An 11,322-nucleotide genomic window follows, 5' to 3' on the forward strand; every position below is an offset into this window, starting at 1 on the left:
TCATTTTTTGATGGTATTGCTTGTTAACCGATAGCGCTGATGCTACTATTGGTGGGGGTTTTCTGTTTTATTGATCTGTTCTGGTAAAGTCTAATCATCCTCTGGTTGTTTAAGGCTGGGTTTTCACAGCAGATTAGGTCACTCTGTTTGAAAAAAAATATTTGTGCAAGTTGAGTTCCAAGCTGAAGATTGGGTTTTCAAACAGACACATCTTCTCAATCTTAGACTGATCAAATGCAGCAGCTTGGTCTGGTGGCCCGAAGCTTCAAAATAAGACCATCGAGGTGACATGGTGGCAGTTTAGCTCCTACAGTAGGATTGTCACGATGCCAGATTTTATAGCCTTCCAAGTGTTGCCCAGGGTTCGAATCCAACCTGTGGCTCCTTCCCTGCGTGTCATTCCCCACTCTCTCCCACTCTCTCTCTCCATGATTTCTGACCAGTGTTTCCCCTACCATTATATTGGGGGGGCGGCCCGCCCCTCCTGAAGGTCAAGTAATTTTTTATTTTTTTTTTATTTTTTTTTAAAGATTTATTTTTGGGATTTTTGGGCCTTTATTGTAGGGATTAGATAGTGGATAGAGTCAGAAATCAGGGAAAGAAGTCATTTAAGGATACCTTTCCGATAGAAAAAGACATCTGTCATTAAAAGTAACCCATGAACACCAAGATTCCTTCAAGTGTTTGTGTCGTTGTGTCGCCGCGTCGGCATGTCGGCTTGTCCCCACCCCCCCCCAACGCTGTAAACCTAGGGGAAACACTGCTGACTATCTACTGTCAAAAGAAGGCATAAAAAGCCCAAACATAAACCTTTAACAAATTCTTCTGAAGATCTTGACCACTGACCAAGCTTAAGATCCTTGTATACTTACGGGCGGCTGTGTCTCAGTTGGTAGAGTCGTCGCCTCTCAACCGGAAGATGGAGGGTTCGATCCCCAGCTGAGCAACATGTCCGACGTCTCCTTGGGAAAGACACTTAACCCTGCATTGCTCCCGCTGCTTCAGTGACGGTGTATGAATGGATTAGTGTTGTACTTACTCTCTGATGTACATTGCTTTGGATAAAAGCGTCTGCTGTAACATTGTAATTGTGTGTTGCTGATATTGTAAAAGGAAATGTGTTAAAAGACTCCAAGAGAGGGATATATTAGTTTCTGTCACTCTTTGGTCCCCAACACAACTGTGTGCCAACTGTTTCTCTTTACATAAGTAAAACCTCAAAAAGATTAATCACAAGAGTTCACTATCTTTACTGCTTACTTAGAGAAGACCAAAATAAAGAGAGATTTGGCTTCAACTTCCAGCATGTATTTGCTGTAAAGACTGTTTTACCTTGTAACATCCTGCTGGAGACTTCTAAGTTGACAGTTGTGCTTTTAAACATTTTAGGCAGTTTGTTTAAAAAGCGACTGGAGTGCTCACAATAGGCCTTGGTTTGGCTGTTTTCCCCTCGTTTCCCAAACTGTCTTTTTACCGACACGTTCACTTCTGAGGTATCACTGTGCCATATTTCAAACATGTTGACATATTTCTGAAAAATGGCTGCCGCTGTGCAGCTTGTAACCCACAAAACGCCTGTGCTTCAGGCAGAATATTGAAATCTTTGTCAATTCACTCAGCTGTCAGCCTCAGCGTGGCGGTGGGGCTGACTTCAGAGCTGTGAGAGTTGTATAGGCGGGGATGTGTGCCTCCTCCGCTGCTCCTGCAGACGTACAGCAGGGAGGAGATGTGAAACTAGATGCCTATGGCTTCAAACTCATAAATCTGACTGGTTCCAATGTCTGAACATTTGTTGGTAGTAACATCTGCAACGATTATGATGTTTTTCTCTCTGCTTATATGCTTTTAACATCTCAGTCTTTTGTTTTTTTTTAAAGACTCCTCTCACAGATGGAGTTTTAGAAATGTTTGAGATTGCTGTGAGAAACAAATCTGGATGTTTTGGTTAATGCTGCATAGTATTTAGAGATGTCAGCATGCTTTCAGGTGGCAAATTAAGCTTGTTTTGGACCTCTGCCATCGAATCTGTCTGTAAAATATGAGCAGATGAGACTTACTAGACGTGATAAAGAAATAATAAGATAATATCCCTGTCCGACATCAGAAATCATTGGGGTATTGGTGCGCACAGAGAATGCAGAGAATACACACCCATTAACACTTTCTAAAGTACACTTTCTTCCACTCAGTGCTTTGACAGGAAGTCAGTAATTTGACAGGAGTGTGGAAACAGCTGGCTTGGTCAAACTTTCAACGAATGAGAAGATTTTCAGATTTACAGAATGGAGTTGTGGGTATAGATGTCAGTGTGCTTCAAATCAAGTACTTGTCAAAAACTGTCCAAATCTTCTGAGACCCATTTACAACAGTTCAACATCAGACCTGAAGAGTCTACATCTGACTGATCTTTAGCGGTTTTTTTTCTGAATCTAAGACTCAAGCATTAATGCCCACTGTCTCCATTAATTGGTCAGGTCTAAACTTTCCTCTGAAGCTCTTTTTTTTCCCACTCCTTAGTTTTTAATGCATGTGCAGCACTATGAAGGTCTCTGCGTAAAGACCAAGCAGCAATCTCTGTGAAAAAGGAATCCAATGCACAAGTGCAACTGCAGTTCCTCGAGTGTCCACTTGAGGCTAGTTCGGAAGGCCAAGGACTCCCCATTGAGTCCAATAATAAAATGCTAATTTTTACTACATAAAAAGTAAATAAAGTAGTTAGATACGAACATGTTTACAGCCCGGTACAGAAATGGTTTCAGTGTCAAAAGCTATTTTCACTATAAAAAATATAAATGAGGGGGAGTTTTGTGTAACTCTTTCATTTTGATTGTATCAGGAGAAAAGTTTTGCATAATTTTGCATAAATAGGACCACGACTGATTTGAATGGCAGGCAGGCACATTGAAGCAGTTTGTATGTCAGTGATTTAGCAAAGTGAGACGTCCACTGCAAAAGGCATCGCTCTCTTTGAGGGATAAAAAATAGCGAAAGACCAGATCTGATAAAATTCCATCGTGGCAGGTGAGGTCAGTAGTTACCTCTGCCTTTGACCAAAAAAATCCAACCAGTTTATCCTGGAGTCAGAGTGTAGATTGTGCCAAATTTTAAGATTTTCCCTTCATGCCTTTATGATATCACTTCTTTTTTTTTTAAAGGATACAGTAACATAATGCCTCCAGCTATTGCTTTTTCCAGCAAAGTTGTATTCCACTTAGCAAGTAGTGATGGAAGCTTTTAGATCATCTCCCTTCATCCATCCTTAAGACAAACAGCCTTGCTGTAATACAACATAAATGCAATGAAATACAATCCAGAGAGTCCAGTTTAACAAACAGATAAAGGAGTGTGAAGGGTTATCACACATTGTAAAGCTGCACTGCTGTGTATTCAACTTCCACAAAGGATTTTTTAAGCTCCAGAAAGTTATCATGTCCACAATTATTTGATCTTTTCTTCCATCACAAGGCCAACAGTATATCTTTCTGATATACCAAAAATGATTGCTTGTTCTTGTTTGATTTTCCAAATAGACTTCACCGTCTCGCGAGATGATGCTGCATGATTTGGCAAAAGTTTGCCAGATTACAACTTTTTGCGCGATGACCTTTTTTTTGTTTGTTGCCAGAGCCTCTATGTTGGCATCCCTGTTGTTCCGCTGTACTGGCCTTCAAAAGAATGAGGGGGCTGAAGTCAGTCTTATATTAGCAAAGCACCATCAAAGGAGCCTAATGGCCTTGTCTGGGTTTAGGTTTGGGGTCCGAGACAACCAACTGACACAAACTATGAGAACAGAGAGCAGCCTAAAATCAATAAATGTACTAGTAAAGGGAAGAAAAAACCTAGCCTAACCTTCAATCAGTTATACTTGGTGTTATTTAAATGAAAGGCGCCACATCGGGGACAGCTGTTTGAAATCATGTAAACCAAACTCTCATTTTGACAAAGTACATAACTTAACACATTCTTACACAGATCTTATTATCATCTCAGACTGCAAAATGAACTCTGGTAAAGGTCGAAAGCAGTGTTTTAAGGTTAAAAGACCAAAAAAGCAAAGCACAATTAAAAGTTTAAATTCACAAAGCATCAATGCACGCAGAGAATGCATGACTTACTCACTCTAATCCAATCTTCAGCACACTTTACGAAACGTTAACAAAGCCCTGTCTCCAAGGTACTCATTAAAGCTCATGACTTTTATGTAGCACATCTTAACAACAAAACATGGCGATGGAACGATCTCAAGCAACCACACGATCTCCCGCATGCAGGCCACAAGCAATCACTACTATACAGCAAGGAGCTGCAAAAATAATGGTAAATTCAAAGTGTTCAAAGCCGCAGGCAGATCTGTATAGTGTATATAAACAGTAGTCATTACTAGTGAAGTGGTGCAGTGTAGTAAAAATATTTCAACTCAAGTACTCTGGTGGACACTGGTGCTTTAACAATGGGTATTTACATTCAATGCAAATCTGTACTTCTACACCACCATATCTTAGACAGACAGCTTTAGTTTAGAGAAATTGGTGTCACAGGAGGAGATCAATTTACACACATATAAAGGTAGAACTAAGTAGCTCACAGTATTTAAAATTAGCACAGCAATAAACCTCTTTAACAGCCAACATGCTAACTCAAAGGCAGCAGTATTATGTATCCATTAACAAATGATACATTGGTTAAAATGCTGGCAGGGACATGGTGGTAGAATGAAGTCTTTAACTTTAAATACCTCAAATAATTATTTTATTTGACATAAATAAGCTTTTTAGTGCAGCAACGCAACTGAACAGGGAAGTACATCTCTTAATAAGTCCTCCATATCAACCATGCAACAATACACTCATAAACAACATGTCACAGCTAACCATCAGAAGAAAGGAAAAAAAGACAAACAGAGGTTGGATTTTGCTTATCAGAACTAATGTGGAAGTCCATTGTTCTTTCTTTCAGAGACGATTAACTCCATATCCATATTGAACAGTGTCCCAAACAACACCTGCTGTCCTGAAGATGTCTCATCTCCTCCTCCTGTTGCTGCTAGCTAACTTGGCAGAAGTTAGCAACACCTCACACAAACCAGCCAGACTTTGTGTGTTTTATTAAAATGATAACTTCGCATGGTTTGTTTTGATGCAGTACTTCAGTGACAGTTTACGTCACAGTTCGTCTTCGTGGAGTACTGCCTGACGGGTTTGTTTCATATTAAACATTTTATTAATGAAAAGTTTGCGCCTACACCTGGCTGTCATCAGTTGAAAACGACGGCCTCGACTTTATGGGTGTAATACTGTCTTTGGCCACCGAGAGCAGGAGGCGCTGTTTTACTAATTTCAACTAATTCGCTAAAACCGGTAAAGAAGAAGAAAACTTTGTCAAATAACAACGTTTTCAACAACATTTATATCTTCTTTTTTTTCAATCCATGAAGGCCAAAAAGATTTGATGTGTTTATAAGATGACAAAATGTATTTTTTACTGGTTTTAAAAACAGGTGGATAAAAGAGAAATGGGAGGATATGTGAGTTAACTATTTCTAAAATAATGGAGCCTATTTGTAGGCTATAGTAGAGTAAGCTGAGGTCAACATAATAAATCTTCACAACTTTTAAGTGGGGAAAAGTGGTTCAGTGTATTTTTTTATAATTAGATTTACTATTTTAATTATAATGTAGTTTTGCTCTTAAGCTACTTGTTCTCTAGTTTTCAGTTTTAACTCCTCTTTATATTTTTTCTCCACTATATATATGAAGTAGGCAACTGAACCTTAAATTTTATATCACTGTTTTACTCCAAAAACATATTATTGGTTTACAAAGGATGGTGAATGGGCATAGATTAAACCCAAAATGAAGTTATGCAATTAAAAATAGTCCCTTCTTAAACAGGCATTAAACTGCAGCTTATGAATGAAAATGATTACCTCATTAATATATTTAAAACAATACTGAAGGGGGTAATCCTGCATGAAGGTTACTTCAAATAAGATACAGGCAAGGCAATACTTCAGTAAAGTGTTGAATGCATGACATTATATTTAACCGAGTATTTTTGTAGTTTGCTATAACTATTTCTTCTTAAATATTAAATACTTCTTGCACCACAGTTATTGTCTGTACCATTTCAGAGGCATTCAGTAGCAGGCCGTATATTAAATTATCTTCAGTCTTGAAGTCATTCTTCAATGTGTGCCGTTTTTTTGTTTCTATTTTGTTTGTAGAAGTTACCAGTAGGTATACATGCGTGCATGAACTGATCATTGTTCTGCACATTTTCAGCTCATCATGCCAGAGGGATCTCAGTGACTGGAGGCTCAGACTCCCAGTTAAGATATTGTCAAAGCCCGTCTTCATTCCCCTCCAGGGCTGAAACATCAAATGGTTCACCTCTCGGTAACAAAAGGCTCAGAGCGAGCAGGTACTCTGCAGATAATCCTCTCCCATAGCTTTCAGTCTCCTTATTAAGCCTTTTAATGTAACACTCACTGCATAATAAAACATTTATAATGAAAAATTAAAACGACGAAAAAAAAGTAGAATGCATGGAATTCATGTGTTTAAAAAAAATAAAAATAACATAAAAAGGCTGATCGAAACGTTACGAAGAGAAGACATTGGCATGGGCCATTCTTTGATTGCCCTAAAGCATCCATAGTGTTTGTCGACATTTGATTTATACCAGGAATGCGTTTTGGATTATTTCCCATATTTATGTATATGTGGCTGTAGCTCAATCTGTAGGGAGTTGGTTTGGGAACCAGAGGGTTGTCGTTTCAAGTCCAGATGTGGATGATAGTATGAAAGTTGGTCTAGCTGCTGGAGAGGTGAGAGGGCACTTCAAAGTGCTGCTGAAGTGCCCTTGAGCAAGGCACTAAACCCCTAACAGCCCTTGTACTCTGTGTCGCAGCCCCACTCTGACATCTTTCCATTAATGCATGTCCACAGGTCCTGTTTGTGCATGTGTGTATTTTGGGCCTATGTGTGTAAGAAGCATGCCTCTCGATAGTAAGAGGGTAAAACCCGAATTCCCCCTCAGGAATTAATAAAGTATATAAAATTAAAAATACAATACATTCAAGAACTGGTTAGATATACTGTAAGATACGATTTGTTGTTGCTACAGTGGGACTACAAATCCACCAAATTACATGTCGAAACATCCGGAAAGTTGGGCATATCTTTGCATATAATCATTGATACACCTGGTGTGTTTTTGGCAAGGATATACCAACACTGCAGGTGACACAGGCATATTCTTCTGCAGGTTGGACACTTTTATTCATACAAAGAAACTTTGGCCATCAAGGACACCAGGGAGCTGAGCGTCATTCCTCACAGTCATAGCAAACAGCAGCGTCCACACACCTCCAGATGGCTTTGTCTGAAAACAAATGTGTGTGTAAAGTATAACCTGTCAGGAAAGACAGACTGAAAGAAGAGACATTGCACTGTAAAAGAGGAGAGGGAGCAACTGATGTTTTTCTTTTTTTTTTTTTAAAGAACCACCTGACTGTAGAAGCAAATATTCTGTCCTTTGTATGCTAAAACACATGGGAGCAAACAGGAGTTTTGGTAAACACCGTGACAGTTATTCAATTCAAGCAGCAGGAGGGGATTCAGAAACCCACTGCTCTCATTTCAGGCATGTCCAACTGTGCTGATTAAGAATGAGATCAGAGAGGAAAAAACACCACTCAGCAGTATGGAGGTCAAGAGAATTTGCAGCAAGAAATTGTCTTCTTTTTTTTTTAAATGAGACACAAAGAATACAAAGGACACAAGGGAAGGAAGCTGTGTTCATCGACAAGGAAAGAAGAACAGAAGCTTTAGAAATGTACGAGTGCGTAGTGTAAACACCGTCTCCAGCAGTGACATATCTGGAGTTTAACTCACCTGAACACTGAAGATATTGCTGTGAAGACGGCACAGCTCAGTCTCAGCATCCTTTTCAAAAGAAACTGCCAGAACAAACTGAGAAACAGCCGCCTTCTGTGTAAAAGCATCGGTAAAAGCACTTCCTTTGCTATTGTGTACAGTAATAAAAACAGTGTATTCTTATATGTTTTATCTCGACTGAAACTGTTTTTTACGCTTTAAAAAATGAAGGTAAATGCACATGAGCCTGTTTTTGGTCTTCTGGCTACTCAAATTGCTTTTACACCGCAGGTCACACATTCACACCCATTCACACTCTGATGGTAGAGGCTGCTATGTAGTGTCCATCAGTATTAACTAATCCCATCCACACCCATTCACACTCTGGTAGAGGCTGCTATGTGAAGTGTCCATCTTAACTAATCCCATTCACACACATTGACAAGCAGCAGGAGCAACTTAGTGTCTTGCCCGAGGACACATCGGACACGTAGCTGAAGGACTTGGGGCTCGAACCCCTAACCTCCCGGTTGGTCGAGAGACGACCAACTCTACCACTGAGCCACAGTCGCCCTCGAAAGTATGAACAATAATTAGGCCTACATCATAATAACACAATTTCTGCTTCAACATGCTTAATTGAAGGGTACTAGAAACTGTAAGAATCATGGTTAAGCACAGCCAGCAGTGACTTTTATGTGAACTTTTTGTTTCTGTGGTTCTGATTTCTAAATTTGTTTGGGTATGAAGTACTTTATTTAGCAGCTCCATATCACAGGCTACCATTCCTCCCCCCAAAAAGATAACATTTTGTTTCTTTGTGAAATCTCACTATTCTGGGGATTTGAGTTCGCAGGTTGCTCTGGCTTTTTTATAAACTCTGTTTGTAAGTATATTTTTCCCCAGTCTATGATGTTTGGTCAAACACTGTTCTCATAGCTTTCCTGTTGTCTGCAGTTTCTTCACGGATGGCAGAGCACTGTGTCAGCTCCTGTCACACATCCGAACAAAACATCAGTGATGTATTTACTGTATGCTGATGGGGAAAAGGAAGGTTTTTCTTTACAAGGGAGACAATATTTTTTTCAGGAGGTTATAAAACCCCTAATACAGGACATAACACCTGCAATTTGACATTGACATTTGACATTATAAAACAAAAGGTGCCCTTAAAAGAAGCACAGCACGAGAGTCTACAGATATGAGAATGAAAAAGGTCATTTATAAAGAGTCATAGAGTTTTTGGCCATGCTAGCAGCTCTGTGAAGCTGTGGTTGAGAGAACATGTATCATGTGTTTATTTAGAAAACATAACTTTTGCTTTTTAGGACGTCATCATTTTCCTTCTCCTACTGCCACAACTTTAGACGTCCAAAGACTGTCAAGAAAAGGAACAGTGGGAGCGTTCAAAATTCTGATTGATTCGATAACTTCTCCATGTTGCTAAAGAGATGCGAGGCCTTTGGGAGATCTGCTATAAAGCCTATTTTAGATGTAACGTCTAGCTTTAATGAGATCTGCCAAAAGCACTTTATCACAAGAAAGAGACAGAGATGAAGTCAATAAGGTCAATTTGAGAAGAGCAAGAAAGCGAAGCTGTTCAGAATCCCTCCCTGCAGAAATGAGAACAGAAATGATGAACTGACACCAGAGTGCCATTATTTGCTGCATTAAAGGTTGTTGGTATTTTAACGCTTTAGTCAAATCTGTATTATCTGTATGTCTTTTCTGTGATGTGCTTACATCAACTGCTCAAGCAATGGGATTATCCAGGATGTTATTTTTGTTCTCTTCATTATGATGGAATCATTATGTATTCCTGTGTTTGCTGCCTTTAATGATTTATGCTGTGAATTCTCTCTATTTTTCAGTGAGCCAAAAGCTTTGGCACATGTTCCACAAGGGTTTTAAGATTGAACATCAAAACAAACTCATTTCCTGCTTCCTTAAATTCTGTTACACTTGAAATAAATGGCTTTCCAGACTAACATGATACAAGCAAGTGGTGTCTCTAATTGTAAAAAGAAGTCTGCCAGATATTTGAAGAGTTCATCGGGGATATTTGTACAGAGGAGGACCTGTGTCCGAAGCAGAGGATAACAGTGTTTCATGGTTAACGTGTGTGTCCTGTCAGCAGGCAGCCTCTGGGGCGCCTAAGTGTACCATCTGTGACCAGGTCTGCCATGCCATCAGACCTTGTACCGCTGCCATGATGATGAGAACGAGTTGGAATGAACATGACTTCTGATTCCAAGCCAACAGGAAACAAGGTGTCTGTTTGTTTTTCTTTACATACATCTGTTGAAATAATAATTGCTGTACACTGTAAACCCGAACAGTACTGCTAACTTAAAAAAGTTGATAGGTTTGTAATCAAATTCTGTTATCTAGTTAATGGAACTTAAAACAATTATGGTCACTGAACAAATATTCAGTTCAATTCAATTCAAAAAACTTTATTTGTCCCCGGTGGCAATTCAAAGGCACACAGAGCAGTAAATTAACAACAGTGCAAGTAAACGAAACATTTTAACCTAAATATAAAGTGTCAATTTAAATACAACTTAAAGCTTAAACTTAACTTAAAAATACAAAATATAAAAAGAGTAGATATAAGTGGACAGTGATCGGACTGACAGATGTAAACAGATGTAACCATAACTATGTGCAGTAGTGACCAGATGTTAACAGAACTATATGCAGTAAACGAGACAAATATATATATACAGAACTATGTGCAGTAAATGTGTAAATATGCAGTTTTAATTTTACTTTAATCAATATTTCTTAGTAAATACACTTAAGTTAAATTAATACTTAGTCACACTTAGTCACGCACACTGACGTCACCTACGTTGTCACGTTACGTCTCTGCGCTTGACTGACCAGAAAATTATGTTCAACATGACTGCCCTCCGCTGTCGAGAAGAGCCTGCACGCGGAGCAACTTATAAATACAAAAAGCTTGTTTTCTTGTTGATAAATTAAGAAATATTTTAGTGATAGTTTGTTATATTTACTGTAGTGGTTTCTTCGGTCTTCTTAATAAATCTGATGTTCTTAAACTGAGTTCTTTCTTAACCACTCTATAGTGACGACATTACACTGTTTTACGCGTTGAGTTGGCTTCACACATGTTCCCATGTGTCCACGGTAAAACTACCGTGTTGCTCCGCCGTCACTCGTTTATTTTACTTAGACAGCGTAACACAACAATACACTTTACTTCCTGTCTCCTGACCACATGACTACGGAAGTCTTACAGAATCACAACAAACCTTCAAAATAAAATAGGAATAATCTCAGTAAATATTCCCAAGATAAACACAAACATATCGTCTGCTATGATCTAGCAAATCATAATCCAAACAATAATAATCAAACTTATTAATGCAAAAATGGCGCTTACATTTACAAAACACCTTTTTTAAGTTAAAGTAATACG

This window comes from Labrus mixtus, chromosome 17 (assembly GCF_963584025.1).
Source record: "Labrus mixtus chromosome 17, fLabMix1.1, whole genome shotgun sequence".
Lineage (NCBI taxonomy): Eukaryota > Metazoa > Chordata > Actinopteri > Labriformes > Labridae > Labrus > Labrus mixtus.